We start from the raw sequence: 16,584 nt of genomic DNA on the forward strand, positions 1-16,584 counted from the left end.
AATTATTCCATTCTTGGCTAAAGGAAACTGTGATATGACTTCACTGCTCCAGCTAATAGCACATATTAATCAGCAAAGCTGGCCCTTTAATTTTCCTGTGTATTACAGACTTAATCTACTCACAATAACCTGTGCTAATATCACTCATGACAAACCTACCTGTCTTGTCTGCAAGAGGTCTCACAGACTTTCTATAGCTCGAACATGCTCAAAGTTCAAACTCAATCTATTACATTATCTGCCAAAACCCCGAAGAAAATCGTACCCAATGGACTGTTAAACCACATTAGGTTTGTATTATTTAGCTCAAGAACACTGAGTCAGAGTTAAGTAAATGCTGCTTTGAAAGTATTTTAAGCGGTTCTAGCTTGTTTTTGCTAGATAAGTATATATATATATATATATATCAGTATGTAAAAATAACTGCAAATTGTTTCTTATGAATGTAAGAAAATCATCATTATGTTGGCAAGATGGTCATTTGGCAAAGCATGTGAATTCACACCATTACAGGAAGGTATTAACATAAATTAACAGAGTAATGGTTAACTATGTTTTTGTAAATGTGGTCAATTTTTAAAGGCTTGTCACAAGATTCTGAAAGAATCCTACTTGCTGAATTAATTTTCTTATACTTTAACTTCAAATGGTGCTATTTTTCATGTAGAATAGAATATAGAATTTTAATTCGTGTAGAATTAGAATGTAGAAGGAATAACCAAATCAAGAACAGTAAGATTTGTATGCCCAAATCATTGACGTTGCTAGTCCTTTTAGACTCAGCCTTAGGAACTCACAAATTACACTAAAAAGTTGTGAATCAATTATTACAAATGATGTAGAAGATTCCTGAAAACTAGCTTTGATGACCTTAAAAATGATACCAGAGGAGCTACCCTAATTTTAAAAGGTTTTTTCAAAGTAGGCTCTGGAAAACTTAGTCTTATGAATACCCATTAATAATAAATATGATAATGCTATCAGAATCATTGTACTTCAAGTGTTCCTGTAGTTCTAGTAAGTACCCTGGAGAAAACAACCATTGTTTCTCATTTACAACAGAATACATTCACAGTAATAGGTTAGAGCTGTTTGGAGATGTTATTTTGAATACGTGGGTCTGAGGCAAAAATATTCTCTTTGCTAAGCTCTGTAATTCTCAAGAGTTTTGAGTTTCAGCACATCCAGTACTATGGCGCTCTGCAAACTGCATCTGTGTCTGCAATTCTAATACTGAGTTAGAAGGGGTTGACATTATTGTAGTGAGGACATTGCTGGTTAAGCCTTCTTTCATCCTGGGAATCTCCTTCTTGGAGATCTCAAGTTTTTGCTTGTCAGAAACAAATATACTAAGGAAACCTGTACATGTGGACTTCTGAAAACTCAGTGGAATGATCATACTCTGAAATGCAAGTGTTTATAGTGACAGCATGTGATAACGCATAGTGGGTTCTAGGCAGATACTGAGGTAACTGTTGGATTTGCCCTATTTCATTAACAACTATCTTCAGAACTGTATTTTGAAAAGTTTGGTGAGCAATTTAGAGCTCTGGAGAGGATGCATTAGGACATTTGAAAATCTGTAAGAAATTGGAATGACTCATTTTTGGAGAATGAATTATATTAATACGGGGCTGCAAAACTATCTCTGGGAAAGTTGCTATTGTAATTGCTTTATTTTTCTTCATCTTTCTGAATGATAGTAGTAGTTTTATGTTTACATTGGTTTCTTTATCCTATCAAGGAAAATGCAGTCTTCCAAGAACTTTATTTTGTCTTGTTATAGCTCTTAAGAGCACTGAAATAAATGCAAATGATTTCCCGTTGACATAGGAAATCTTTTCTCCTTGCTTATCAAGTAATGTAGATTTACAGGCTATTTACATGTGTGGTTCTTTTAAATGATATGCTTTGACTGTCACATCAAAATGAAATTTCATCCAATTGGTGATGTGCCACGTCCATACTTTAAAAAAAAAAAAAGTGTTGAACCCAGTACAGATATAATTCATATTTATTAAGGCATTTACCTTTTTGCTTCTTATTTTAAATTCCATTTGATATCACTAAGTTAAAATTTAGTTGATTTTGCATGATAACTGTAGAAGAGATAAAGAAAATTCTGTTATGATTGTTATGAAATATATAAACAGAACCATTTGGTATTACTTGCTGAAGTCACATAGTCGAACTCTATTATAGCTGAATTTTTTATTCTTGTATAATTTTGTCTATGAAGTACCACTGAATCAAGCCCTGAGACAACTAACCCCACACACTTGAGTTTTTTAGATCTGATTACCCAGGAATTAAGTCAGACTATGACCACTAATAGGTATTAGGCTTTTATATCCTTTCAATACATGTAGTCAGTGTTAGAAATGGAAAAACATATGCAGAGACTTATATCCTTTATTCTTTAAAAATTCCACTGAATGATATAGGGATTCTATATTACCTGATTCACAGGGTCCTTTGTTTTGTGCAAATGTTGGTGCTCTGCTGAGAGTTTAGCTCCTTGAACTGGCAGACATTCTCATAGGTTTTCCCTTTCAGCCCACTGAAGCTTTCCTGGGTCACACAGATGCATCATGGCTTGGAGATTCCTCCATCTATCAGCACCTCTTCATCCAAGACACATGCCAGGTGGTGCTTACACTGACCATAGAGATGACTGTTTCTGTCTGAGTCACAGAGCTGACCTTCCACATTCCCATATTCTAAGCAGCAGCCACATTGATCCAACACAGTCCCTGACAAGCAGTTTGCAGGCTGGGAGCAGAGTTCTAAATTGCATTTTCCTCAGTCACCACCTCCCCTGAATAATCTCAGCCAGTTCTCATTATGCAAAGTGGGGAGACTTTGCAAAACACGTAGCAGGGCTGCAAAGACCACTATGCTTATCAGAGGCTTCATTCAAAGCAGTGAACATGAACCTTGAATGTTTAGTTTTAAGCCAAGAGGGGGAAAAAGTCCCCATTTCTTCTTTTTCTTTTTCCTCTTCAAAGAAAAAAAAAATCACATATCTGCCTTAGATGATTTCAAGCCAATATTGACATCAGATTCCAAGTCTAGAGAAGATAAATAGGATATTTGAATATCCACAAATGCTCTTCTGGGATGCAGTTTTCATAAGGACAGCTTTTGGGTTTAAAACAAACTATACTCTTGGCAGTAGAAGTGTAGTTTTTGCTTCCTGTTGGTTCCAGAAGCCAAATGCTGAGACGGTTATTGTATGAGAATAGAATTGTTTCACCACTTAATATTAAGCCCAAGAAATGTTAAGAAAAATTATGTAAAGTATAAAGATTATTATCATGTGTGATTTTTTTTATATTAGGGACTTTCTGTTCTTTCTTTTTTTCCCTCCTTCCAACTTCCCTTTCTTATTTTCTCTCCCCCTCCCTTTTTCGCTCCCTCCCTGCCTTCCTCCCTTTTTTCTTCCTTCTGTTCTAATCATAAGAGGGAGACTAACATATTCAATTTATCTGTGCTACTATTTTGTGAAATACTAGAGAATATCTATGCTCCAGCCTCACTGGCCTCTGTTTTTTTGAGGGTCAAGTGAGGCTTTAGGCCATTATTTAACACACCATGATTCTAAAATAGCTGCTAAATAAGAACAAAGCTTGGTACTTGTAGTTAAACATGGTAAATGAATTCTCACATGTTCCCTCCTCAAATCGCACAAAAATAACAGTGAAGGAATTTGAAAAGCACACACTGACAAGGACCTAGAGAACAGGAGAAGACTTCATAGCTAATGAGAAAATCAATGCAGTGTTGGAAGCTGGGAAGCAAATGTACAGGTGGTAGCTGGTTTGGCACATCAGAGAGAATAGAACTTTAGCTATCTGTAGTGGGAGAAGGTGACAAGGAACCAGACACGTTGCACTGCAGAAATCCAGAATGTCAAGACTTGACACCAGTCAGAACCTCTGGAGACCAAGTTGTAGTGCGGGGCTGAAAACAGGATGTTTTGAAAGTTAGTCTAAAGAACAGTGAGATCCCTTCCAGGGTATCTGATTCAAAACAAAACAAAACAAAACAAAACAAAACAAAACAAAACAAAACAAAACCCAGAGGTTAATTTCTTGGAAGGTTTGCTCAGCTGTGGCCAGGAGATTTAATGAAAGTCAGGTTACTGTACAGTAGCACCTCATGCCCGTTTTCCCTCTGGGCTCCCAGGATGCTGGCATCCAAGTTTATACCTTCCAAGGAAGAAACGGAAGGATCCTTCTAGGGGGAAACTGACCTACTAGAGACACAACCCTTGGGTGGTGACTTTGGGTACTGACCAGTGAAAAAGCTGACCCTCCAGCTCATCACCCTTTTATCACTCTCTTAAAAAGCTTACCAGTTGGATGTTCTGCCCACACACAGAACTTCCTGTATCATATTTAAGAGTGCTTCAGAGCAATACAGGCAACAGGAAAGCCTCTAACATGAAAGACGAGAGTCAAATAAGCAAATAAGAAAAATACTACTTGCAGGAAGTAGACAATTTAGGGAGCAGAAGAAAACTTTTAAAAAATTTTTCATCTTTAGAGAGAGAAAAGAAAATTTTGCATCCTTGGAATAAGCATAAGATGCCATAATAAAGAGACATTCAGAGAAGAAGAAATAGACCCTAGAAATGAAAAATAAAAAACCCGTTAGTTTTTGTTTTTGTTTTTGTTTTTGTTTTTATTGAGGTATAGTCAGTTTATAATTTTGTGTCAATTTCTGGTGTACAGCACAATTCTTCAGTCATACATGAATATACACATATTCATTTTCATATTCTTTTTCACTGTGACTACTACAAGATATTGAATATATTTCCCTGTGTTATACAGTATAAACTTGTTTATCTATTATTTATGTATGAGTCAGTATCTGCAAATCTCGAACTCCCAGTTTATTCCTTCCCACCCACCTCCCCTCTGGCAACCACAAGTCTGTATTCTATGTCTGTGAGTCTGTTTCTGTTTTATATATTAGGTTCATTTGTCTTTTTTTTTTAAATAAGATTCCACATATGAGTGATATCAATGCTATTTTTCTTTCTCCTTCTGGCTTACTTCTCTAGGGCCATCCATATTGATGCAAATGGCAAAACCCATTACTTTGAAGTAAAAGTTGAGGAAATCATCCAAGATGAAAAATAAAAAGGCAAAAAGATAGGCCAAAATAGATGAGCTAGAAAATCTTTTCTGGAGTTACCACATCTAACTAGTAGGAGTTAAAGAACTAGAGAAGAGAGAAATTATCACAGGGAAGGAAATTATAAAACAAACCATACAGGACAACTTTCCAGAACTGAATCCCATGCATCTCTATGTTGAAAGAGCCTGCTGAGATCCCAGCACGATAAATGAGGTCAACTTCAAGAGTGATCAGTGCAGTTTGGGGCACTTCAGGGCTCCAGAATGAATGTTGGGGAAAAACAAAACAAAGCATGCACACACAGAAAAATGTGATGCACATGATAAATTGCTTGATGCATTTGACCACACTGAGAGTTTTATGATTCTGGTAGAGAGCTGCAGGAGAATTAGTAATGGAAATATAAAATACTAAAGAAATGGAATGATGATGCAATTATTAATTCCTGCGAAAACTACTATGCAAGAAAAGAAAAATTATCAAAGTATACTATTACTGTTGTTCATCTGTGAATAATACTTCTATGTCCAAATCAACGTAAATATTGACGGTCAGCCAAAAATTCTTACATTTTTATATTAAAAGGAAGGAAGAGGGGAGTTATGGGGAGGGCATGGTGGTTGAGAGTTAATCCTCATCTGTCATAGTAATAAGTCAATTATAATTCAAAATCTTAAAAAAAAGTCAAGAAATAGCAATTAAGTATATTTTAAAGGAAATATGAAGATGAATAGCAGAAAAAGCAGTTGAAAGGGTTTGACTCTGGGGAATGAGAATTAGAAGTGGAAAGGGGTAGGGCAAGGAACCGTTGCTATTTGTTCAAAGTCCTATGGAACTCTTCAATGTTATATGCACATGTTACTTGGCTAAACATAAATTTTAAATTAAAAGTAATAGTAACAGCACACAGTTAGATAATTACTTATGGCTTGGTTCAAACCTTGGCTCTGCCTATCACCAGCTCATGACCCTTGGCAAGTAATTTCACCAACTTAATCTTAAAATGTCCTCAAAACTGGAATATATTTTGCAGAGCTGTGATGAAGATGAAAAAAGATACATATGTAAATGCTTCTAGTAGATACAGAGACACTTAATAAGTAGCAGATTTTTTTTCATTAGTTCATGGCAATCAATAATTACAGTAAAAGTAAGTCTTCTTAGAATAATTAACCTACTCTGGCACTGTAACCTTTGGCCGAATATCACTGTGGGCAGAATATTGTATTGGCTTGCTTTAGACTCTTGCTAAGTGGCCTGGCTGTTGCCTGAGAAACAGTGATTTAAACTAGACATATGGATTTCTGTCTAAGTATGATAGATGAGGTAAGATAACAACTGGAAAAGGGGGAATCTCAAGGAAGGGGGTGGGAAGGGAATTGATTTTGGTTTTCTTCAAAGGGCTGGTGTCATTTTTCTTAGATTTGTCATCACGTCTTGTTTGATCACTTGAAATCTAGGTGTCAAATACCAGCTATTTGCTTTACAAAAGCAGCAGGTTTTATAGAAGAATTAGAAAGTTTTGGGAAATAAAGAGGAAAGGAAGAGGTAGTGTCTGATGCTAGTTGCCATCCTAGAGAAGGACCGCTATCACAGGACGGGGGCTTGAGAGATTCATAAACAATGAAGTAGGACTAGAGGGTGTGGAGCGGCACACATGAGGTGTCCTTTGTTTTCCAAGTCTTGGCTAGTCAGCTTCCTTTGAAACCTCACAACCCCAAACTTAACCCAAATAACTAGCTCATGATGTGGTTATTTATACTCCCCAACCCCCCGCCACTTCCAAAAATGAGAAAATTTAAGCAACGAGGTTAAATAATTTGCCCAAGATTGAATATTTAGCAGAGCCAGAATTCGTAACCCAGTGAATCTCACTCCAAATTCCACCTACTTTTTTTTTATTTTAGCATTCTCTCTCCAGACGTGGACTTATTTTTATGAAATAAGTGCATGCAAGCCTTTTGTAAAGCATAAAGTATTATATAAATCCAAGAAATTTTAGACATTATTTCACATGTGAAAGGTAAAATATACCTAAAAATCAGAAAAGCAGTTATACTCATATAACACTCAATGTATTTTAGTTTGTGCAGCAGGTTGAAAAGAGAAGGGAACACAAGGCCAAAATGGAGAAGAAGTGGAAATAGACATGCAAAGTGGTGGATTTGGGTACTTCAAGATGAAAAGAATAATAAAATTATTTCTGAGCAGTGGAAATTGCTCAATTTAAACATTCACTTCTTGCATGAAAAACTTTATATTATGAATTTTCTGGGTATAAATTAAAGAGGGGTTATTTCGAGGCTGATCCACGAGAAAGTTTAGGTTTTTGTTACTCAGCGTGTGACTCAGGACTGGGAAATCACCTGCCTCACCTGGGAGTTTGTTGGAAATGTAGACTCTGGGCCCCACCTGAGGCAAGGTGAGCAGTTTAACGTGACCCCCAGGTGATTTGTGTGCACATTTCGGTCTCAGAAGCATTGCTTTAGACCAAAAGCCAAAGGTTGTGGATGAAGAGAAAAGGGCATAAATTTGGGCAAGGAGTTTATGGGATTACATATTTTTTATGAGAAAAATGAATTTCAGAGAGTATCCTGAGTATTTTTTATGACTAATCAGTATGAACAAATTATTCCAATTGTCACAAAAATGACTGGATTGTGACTAGGGAGTGGAGATATGGAGGTAAGTTATATTGTAAATAAAGTTCATTGAACAAAGAGACAAAAAGTTTAGGTATTAAAAGGGATCGGTGGAGGGTGGGAAGGGATAGCCTGGGATTTCAAAATTGTAGAATAGATAAACAAGATTACACTGCATAGCACAGGGAAATATACACAAAATGTTATGATAACTCACAGAGGAAAAAATGTGACAATGAGTGTGTATATGTCCATGAATGACTGAAAAATTGTGCTGAACACTGGAATTTGACACATTGTAAAATGATTATAAATCAATAAAAAATAAAATAAAATAAAATAAAAGGGATCGGGACATTTAATTCAGCCTAACATTTACCAGCTATGTTTTAATGAGCTGAAGAGGACTTAAATGAAATCTTGGAAATTTAGCTTAAAAATTTCCCTCTAATATGTTATGAATAAAACAAAAGCAGAACTTTGGGATTCCTTGCTTGTCAAGGAAATTCAGTATTTCAGTAAGAAATTTAGTTTACTCCTTCAGTGTGCTAAGGAGGAGGGAGGGAATGGATATCTAGCACCTTGTGAAGAACCCAGCAGTGGAGCAGGAAATGGTACCCTTAGGTCTCCTGAGTCCCTGCTAGGGGATAGGTCACATTTCCTGGCAACCTGTCATCATCATCATTTATGATTTTGAACTCTCAGCAGAACATTATACTGGAAGAGGTTGGTGGAGACGTGAGGGAGGGGCACAGAGATTCAGTGATGTTAGTGGTGATGGTGATGATGTTGATGATAATGGTGGTGGTGGTGATATGACAGTGATGATGGTAGTGTTGGTGATGATTATAGTGATAATGGTGACGGCAGTGTTGCTGAGTCCAAGCTCGTACTGCGAACCACTCAACAAGCCAGGAAGTTGAGAGGCAAGGTATGGGGCAAGGAATAGCAACTTTATTCAGAAAGCCAGCAAACTGAAAAGATGGGAGACTAGTGTCCTAAAGAATCATCTTAACTCGGAGTGGAATTCAGGCTTCTTTAATGCTAAGGGAAAAGGGGAAGCAGGAGGATTCAAGATATGGGTAAAGGTGGATTGCAGGCTTTTTGGAGCCACCTGTCCTTCTAGGAAAGCATAATATTTCTTTGTTCTTCAGCTTGCTCACATAGGCTGCATCACAAGGCTGCTGCAAAACTTCAAGTCGTTGGCAGTTATTTTTACTTTACCATTCTTGTCTCTGCTTATTCGCAAGGTTTCAAGGCTGAAAGCAAACTTATCTACAACTAACCCAGGACTGGTGCATGGGAACTTTCTTCAGGGAACTCTGTGACCTGTTTGGGCACAAGCAACATTTCCCTAATGTTTAACCCTTGCCGTACAGAGCTAAAGTAATAGAACACATTGGCTAAAGAACTTGGGAGGCAGTTTCAACATGGTGTTAGTTCTGATCTTCCTCTGTTACAGTGGTCAGGAAGGATAAAAGTTGAGAAAAGCAGTGCTAAGGATTCTCCTTCTTAAACAAAATACACTCCTGATACTTCTTCCGCCAACATTGTTCGTTCTGGCTGAAGAAGCGTGGCTTCAAGAAACTGAAACTGAGGATGAAAAAAGAGACTTGGGCATCCCAATGTGATCTTAGCATATATGGAGCTTTCCAGAGCTCTATGAAGTGGATGTAAGTGAATAATCCTTATTGTAACCCACAACCAAGGTTAAAAAAAATCAGGAGCTTCACTAAATGCATCTGGCAAGCATTTCGTCTTCCCTTAAATAAAATAAATTCCCTTAATAAAGCCAATGGAGGCAGGGTTGGTGGCGGGGGTGGGGGGGGGGAGAGGACGTGTATGATTTATTATGGAGCAAGGAGAGGGCCTTGGTGGTTCTGAACTATCTATTTAGAACTGCTGGTTCTAAAACCAAGTTGTACATGGGTTTCTCTTTTTGTGCCAATCTTACATTTTTTAAAAAATATAACTTTTATGGATATCATCATTAGTGCTATAAGCACAGGGAAGTATAAGTTAATTCTACAGTAAAGTGATTATTAAATCCATTAGTCATATACAGGGAATCCATAATTAACTTATTCTCCAGCATCAAGTAAATGATTCTACTGTGTGCTTTAAGAAAGCAATTGTTCACTAATATGCAAAATACAGCAGAACTATTAGATCATAAAGCTATGCAATCTTATAATTAAATTATAAATTTTACATATTTTAATAATGTGCTTTATATACTTTAATTGTTTTCTACGCAAGATTAAAAGGAGGTGCCACGGTTTCTCTCAGACATATTATATCTTGACCTGAACCGTGCAATACTTAATAATAATTGATGAGCATCTACCAGGGATGACAGCAGTCTTTCAGCAGCATCAGATATTTCTTTGGATTATTGCCGAGGATGAAAATGAAGATATGCATTAGTCTTAAGTGGAGTCGCAGCTATACCCTTGGGCTTTCTTTTGTTTTCCGCCCTTTTGCTGTTATAACAGCGACAGGCATCCATGTTCTCTCTTCCCAGAAGGGGCTGGCCTCCATTCTCCCTGCCTGCCTTGGCTGTGCACGTGGGTAAAGGCAACGCACACATTAAATTCTCTGCAGGGGACTTATACGCCTACATGAGCAATCTATTGTTATGATTGTATTTTGGATTAAATAATGATGCCATCCTTTTCCATGTGCACAATTAAACGTGTTTGAAAGATCTGGGAAATACCGCAGATCTATGCTGCAGGGGGTGCGTCTGTAACCTTCTGTTTTTCCAAATCCTGACTGCTGCGGTGCTGTTTTCCTTTATTCTCTCTCAGAGGGAGCCAGCCTTGCTCAGATGGTCACAGTATTCCAGCCAGCTTTCCAGTCTTCAGAAGTCACATGGCATTGAAGATGCCCTCCACACAAGTAGAATAAGACAGTTCATTCATTCAGCAACTCTTGCTGAGAGTTTACTGCATGCCCAGCCATGAGCTCAACACTAGGGGTGTAAAGATTTAAAAAGACGAAGTTTCTTGACTTAGGTGCATGAATCAGGTGTATCACTAAGGCTTACACAGTATATGAGTTTGTCAGAGCTACCAAAAAGTGCCACAGACTGGGTTTCTTAAACAACAGAAATTAATTTTCTCACAATTCTGGAGCCTGGAAGTCCACAATCAAGATGACCACAGGGTTGGTTTCTTCTGAGACCTCACTCCTTGGCATACAAATGGCCCCCTTCTCGCTGTGTTTTCACATAGTCTTTCCTTTATGTGTGTCTGTATGCTAACCTCTTACAAGAACACCAGTCATATTGGACAGGGCCCACTGGAATGACCTCATTTTAACTTAATTGCCTCTTTGAAGACCCTTATCCCCAGTTACCGTCCCGAATCTGAGGTTCTCAGGGTTAAGACTTCAACATACGAATCTGACGGGGACATAATTCAGCTAATAACACTAAGGGATCACCATTGCCAAGCCCAGCCTAGGGTAGGGAAGGCTTCTTGAGTGGTAACTCTATTCTGAGTGTTGAAAGATAAATAGGAGTTACTCGGGTGACATATGGGGAAGACGGATAGGCAACCTAGGTGGATAGGGCAACATGTGATGATTAGTCTTGAGTATGGCCAGAGCTGAGTGTGAATGGGGTGGGAGAAGGGATTGACATAATATTGAGTCTGGAAGGTGGGCAGGAAGGCCAACATTGGACGGCCACGTGAGTCATGCTAAGGGGTTTGGGCTTTATCTTGAAAGCTCAAAGAAACCACTAAAGAATTCTAGGCTAGAAAATGACGAGATCAGTTTTATTTTTTACAAAGAAGGTGGTATACTTAGAGGCCCAACAGAAAGACCACCAATGTCCCAAAATATCTTCCCTATGTGATTTGCCACAGGACTTGAAATTCTCAGTACCAAAGAAGCATACCTTTGGGTCATTATCCTGGAGATGCAATTCCCTTTATTTTCTTGTTGGCACTAATCAGGATCTATAACTATCGGATTTTTTGGTGTGGTTGTTTCTTTGGTGGACTGTTCGCTGTATATCCTCTGCACCTAGCACAGTGCCTGGCATATAGTGGCTGCTCAATACATATTTGCAGAAAGAATGAATGAGTCATCCTGGCATGAACAATGCATTAAGCTATTAAAGTCAATAAATTGACCAGAGCCCTTGGGAGTAAAACAAGTTTTGGTAATGGTAAGTAGGGAAATGTAAGCCAGACCTAGGAGAAATTAGGTGGGCTAGTGGGAGGAGCCAGCACACTGGCTCACTGTGGGGCTGGGCAGGTGGGAGATGAGGACTAATTGGGATAATGTACGTGGAAGTGGTTTGCACTCTGGGTTTGGAAGCTAGATGGCCAGTTGGAATCACACCTCTGCCACTTAACAGCCATGTGACCCTGGATAAGTGGCTTACCCTCTCTAGATCTTCATTTCCTCATCTTGAGGATAATGATAGTTCCTACCTTTTAGGTTGTAGTGAGGATTAAATGAGTTAATATAAGGAAAATTTTTATAATAGGGCCTGGCACATCGTAAGTGTTGTATCAATCTTGGCTACTATTATTATAATCTGTTTTTAAATTTTAATTAGAGGAGGCACAATTGGTCCCCTTGACTGAACTCTATTCCTCTTTCTCCAGCTTCTAAGCTACTCCTATTCAGTTTCTAAACCTAAATCATGTTACTTTTCTACTTAAAAATCTTAGCCTTGAAAAAGATTCTTGACTTGAGTTCAGCTTATCACATGTATATTACATGACTGTCATGTTCCAGGACTTGGAACAGAAGCTGTGAAAAGATAAATGCAGAAGTGTCTTCTATTGATGGCTTCACATTGTTTCAAGCAGTGTTTCTCAAAACTTGGTCCACAGACTTCCCATTAGCATTTCTGGTGGTGAACAAAGCTACAGTCAACCAGGTATGTAAGTGCTCAGAGTAGAGCGAGGACAGAAGTCTAGGGCTTGACATGGTCACAAAGGCATGGAGAAACTTGTAGAAAAGAAGCGGGAGGAAATGTGACACTGAGAGCTACAGTGTTCTTTCTAAAGAACTGGTCACATCTTTTATACCACCCAGAAGAGAGCTACTGAGGCCGAGGGCTTTTGAAGAAAAGGGAGTGCATGAAGAATTCAGACACTTCCAAGCCTACTTACTTAGACCCTCCTACACTGTGGCTACCCAGACCAAACTTGGCTTCCTAGAATCGGCTGACAGAGCAACAGCCTGTTTAATTTGTGAGTTCTGGACACAAAAATCATTCTCTGTGGCAGCTCCGATATTGGCAGATGGGAGATTTAGCTCTGTCCTGTTTATATAACAGCAGTTGATAGATAGTGACTTCATAGTTGGATATTTATGAGAGGTTTCATTTCAAATAATATAGTTTTGGCCCGTGGCAATGCGAAGGCTCTTACCCATTATTACTGAGAAGCTAAATCTTTAGGATATTGTAACTATAACTGCAGGGTCTGTTTCATCTACCCGGAAGAACTGGAAAAGTTAATATTTTTCAAAGCAATGAAAGCTGTATTATAAAAAGTCTCATTAGGAAGTTATCTGTGCCTAAAACATATAGGCTATCAGAAGGTCAGGTATGAAGAAAGCAACTTTTCATACTTTTCTTTTACCTTATGACTTCTATCACATAACAAGGTAATTAAAAAGAAAGAAAAAAAAACTTTCCTGCTTTCCGTTACAGAAACCGAACACTTGGCCATGCCCTCCAGCCTGGTCTCAGCTCTGAGATGAGCTGGGGAAGTCTATTCCTCACCTGAAAAGGGCAGTAGTCTTTGCTGTGTTAGGAGCTGATGCTCCTGCTGACATAGTGCTGTTCCCAGACCTGGAAACTGTCACCAAACCATGAGTGTCCGCTGCTTCCTCAGGTGTAGAATTACATTCCCCTCATTTTAACACCACCTGGGTGTATCTTCCAGAGTCTGTGGGTTTTAAATCTTTGTAATGTGATGGGAAGTCCATGGCAGTTGGGTCTGGAAGAGATGGGTGGGTAGGGTGGCTAAAAAAAACTCTTTAAGAATGGGTGCCTGGAAGCAGCAGGGAAACATCATGTCACTGTGGCTCTTCTCAAAGGGACACTGGATGGCACACAAGGACCCAAGTCACAGGGGCTCTCTTGGTTTAGGGGAGACAGAGTAAGAGCTAGATGGTTGGAGAAAAATTGGGCAAGTAAAGAGGGTGATAGATTTAGCAGAAGGCTTAAATTTTTTCCTTTTTGTATTTGTAATGCAGGAAATTGAGCAGGACACGTGTAGTATCCTGTTACTTTTTTAGGAGGCCAGTGACAGGAGTTATGACTGTGTAATGGGATGAATTGGGTCATCCCCCCATCCCTGCCCATATTCGCTTGTTGAAGTCCTAACTCCTAGTAACTCAGAGTAGGACTTTATTCAAGATAGCATCTTTAGAGGGGTGATTTAGTTAAAATGAGGTCATTTTTTGTGGTCCCTAATCCAATATGATGGGTGTCCTTATAAGAAAAGGAAATTAGGACACAGACATGTACAGAGGGAAGGCCATATGCAGACACAGGGAGAAGACAGCCACGTATAAGCCAAGGAGAGATCTCAGAAGAAACCAACCCTGTGGTCACCTTTATCTTGGACATCTAACCTCCAGAACTGTGAGGATATAAATTTCCATTATTTTAGCCAGCCAGCCTGTGATGCTTTGTTATGGTGTTACAGCAAACTGTTACAGCTGGTTAAGTCACTTGGGGGGAAAAGGAGAAGGACAGACTCTAATTCATAACCGTGCACCGCCATGCACAATGTACCTCTTTTCAAAGCGTGGACCAGTAAGTGAGGAGCTTGGCCTTTTCTTGTGTCTGGGCTCGTGTACAGGCTGCACCAGGCTTCCCCTGCTCTCAGGTGCTGCAGGGGACTTTTTACCTTGGCCCAGCTAAAACATTGGGCTCTGAAAGTTTGAGGCTAGTTTTTTTTTTTTTTTTAATGTACTTTATGTCTCATTAATTAGATTTTAAAAAAGAGTTACTTTCTTGTTACAATCAGGATTTTTTCAGTGCCTATAATATTAAAAAATATTTGGTCCCAATTTCTGTGTCTTGCTATTTTGCTACTAAGAATCTAATTCAGCATTTCCCAAAGTGTATCCCAAAGGATATCCATGAGATCCTCTAATACATTTTAGTCACAAAAAAGATTTTATTGTCAAATACATTTGGGAAATACTGTGCATTATGCTCCCTCTTAGGTATTGATGATGTACATTATATATTAAAAGCTCTGAGAAGTCCTGCATCAGAGAAAGCCCTTTAATTTTATTCAATCTTGTATCTTCCAAACTTAACTGACTAAAAATGCCTTTTTTCCCCAGATCATCTAGCCAAAGTGGTGTTTCAAGAACTTTGCTAACAGTAGGTTGCATTTCCCTCAGCATTGCTATATGTTGGGCATCGCTCTAAGCAATGTATTTATTTTAATTCATTTTATATTGTTAATAACCCAGGGAAGTATGGACTATTATAACCCCTAATGGACAGATGAGGCACAGAGAGGAGGATTAATTTGACCAAGATCACACAGCTAGTAAACCTCACAGCCAAGTCTCAAACCCAGACATTCTGCTCCAGGGAGGGACACTTGGGGAAATTGCTCTAGTCTCCAGGGACAGAATTTGGTTCAATATTTCTAGTTTCAATGAATGTATTCATTCACTCAGAAAACATTCACTGGGCACTTTTTACAAGAATCACTCTGCTAGGCACTGTGGATACTCAGTGAATTAAAGCAGACAGAGTTCTTGCCTGTAGGAAGTATAAATCTCATGGAATAACAGATAGTAGCCAACGAATGTTTCAAATAGGTGTAAAATGACAGCTGTGATCACAGTTACGGGACTTTTAATGAAAGGCAAACACTGTTCTAGTCTAAGAAATATGGAGACTTGAGTTGTTTAAAAAGAGAGGGAAATGAAATTAAGCCTAAAAGTATTTCTGTGAGGACCTAGCCCTGTGGGTGACATTCGGTGAAAACTCTCATAAAGATTTGTTTTAGTTTTGCTTATCTGAAACCATGGGTTTTAACCTTTAATGTAAAACTTTATGTAGTGCCAGGCCTTGGTCAAGTTATTTCCAAATCCTAAGTTCCCAGCAGTCTCATTCTCCTTCCCACTTCTCTGTCCAAGCGTCTCCCATTCTTTATTCATCCCGAGGTGAATGTTTTAAGATGTTCTCTTTCCAAGGGGACAGCTATGTTTTCTCTTGGATTAAGCCATAAAGAAAAACACTGAAGATCTCGTAGAGAGAGCGTCCTTGGGCAGGAGACCTGTTGAGAAGTGGTTTCCATTTCAGCTTGGCATGTAGCCAGCTGCTACTTTATTTTCAGTAATCCTATTTAGGATATTTTTTTTTAAAAAAGTGTGGGCATGGTGGAAATGAGAGCTAAAATTTTATTATGTAAAAATAAGAAAGGATGGGCTGTGCATTTAGGATCTGACATATTAGTTAGGATGTTCGAGTAAAATTCTAGAGACTCTAACATTACACTCTCAGCAGCATCAATTTCCTACTTAAAATGACAGGAGAAATCAAGTGGGTTCTATTTTGAGCTGTCGGACTAGACTCCAGTGTGAGCTGAGCCTGACCAACAGCGTCTGTTCTTGAAAGTAGAAGCCCAGAGCTCGATAGCCACTCTGTTTTTAAGTCTCTCTTAAATCAGTACGTGTAGAGCCGTTAGGTGCCAACAAAAACCAGTTAAACCAGGAACTGTAATTTAAAAAAAAATAATGTCTTTTATTTTTATACAGCAACCTAACAAAGTTCCAATAAAATGTAGGT

Source organism: Camelus ferus, chromosome 22 (assembly GCF_009834535.1).
Source record: "Camelus ferus isolate YT-003-E chromosome 22, BCGSAC_Cfer_1.0, whole genome shotgun sequence".
Classification (NCBI taxonomy): domain Eukaryota; kingdom Metazoa; phylum Chordata; class Mammalia; order Artiodactyla; family Camelidae; genus Camelus; species Camelus ferus.